Below are 244 nucleotides of genomic sequence, written 5' to 3'. Positions count from 1 at the left end.
CGGAGTCAGGAAGGTAGAACTAATGATAGAGACAGAGATCGCGTGGATTTAGTGGCCAGAAGCGAGAGCCACTTGATCACAGAAAACGGAGGATTTAATCTGGGAATCGATCCAAGTCCTCCCGTAAAACTTACAATAAAGAAAATGAGCTTCAGAGTATCAGCAAGTAAATGACAATCAAATTTAGCATACACAAGAAAAAGTTTTTTTAGCATTGACGGTATATATGACCTTACAAAAATCT

Source organism: Penaeus monodon, chromosome 33 (assembly GCF_015228065.2).
Source record: "Penaeus monodon isolate SGIC_2016 chromosome 33, NSTDA_Pmon_1, whole genome shotgun sequence".
NCBI classification, from domain to species: Eukaryota; Metazoa; Arthropoda; class Malacostraca; order Decapoda; family Penaeidae; genus Penaeus; species Penaeus monodon.
This window is presented reverse-complemented; position numbering follows the sequence as displayed.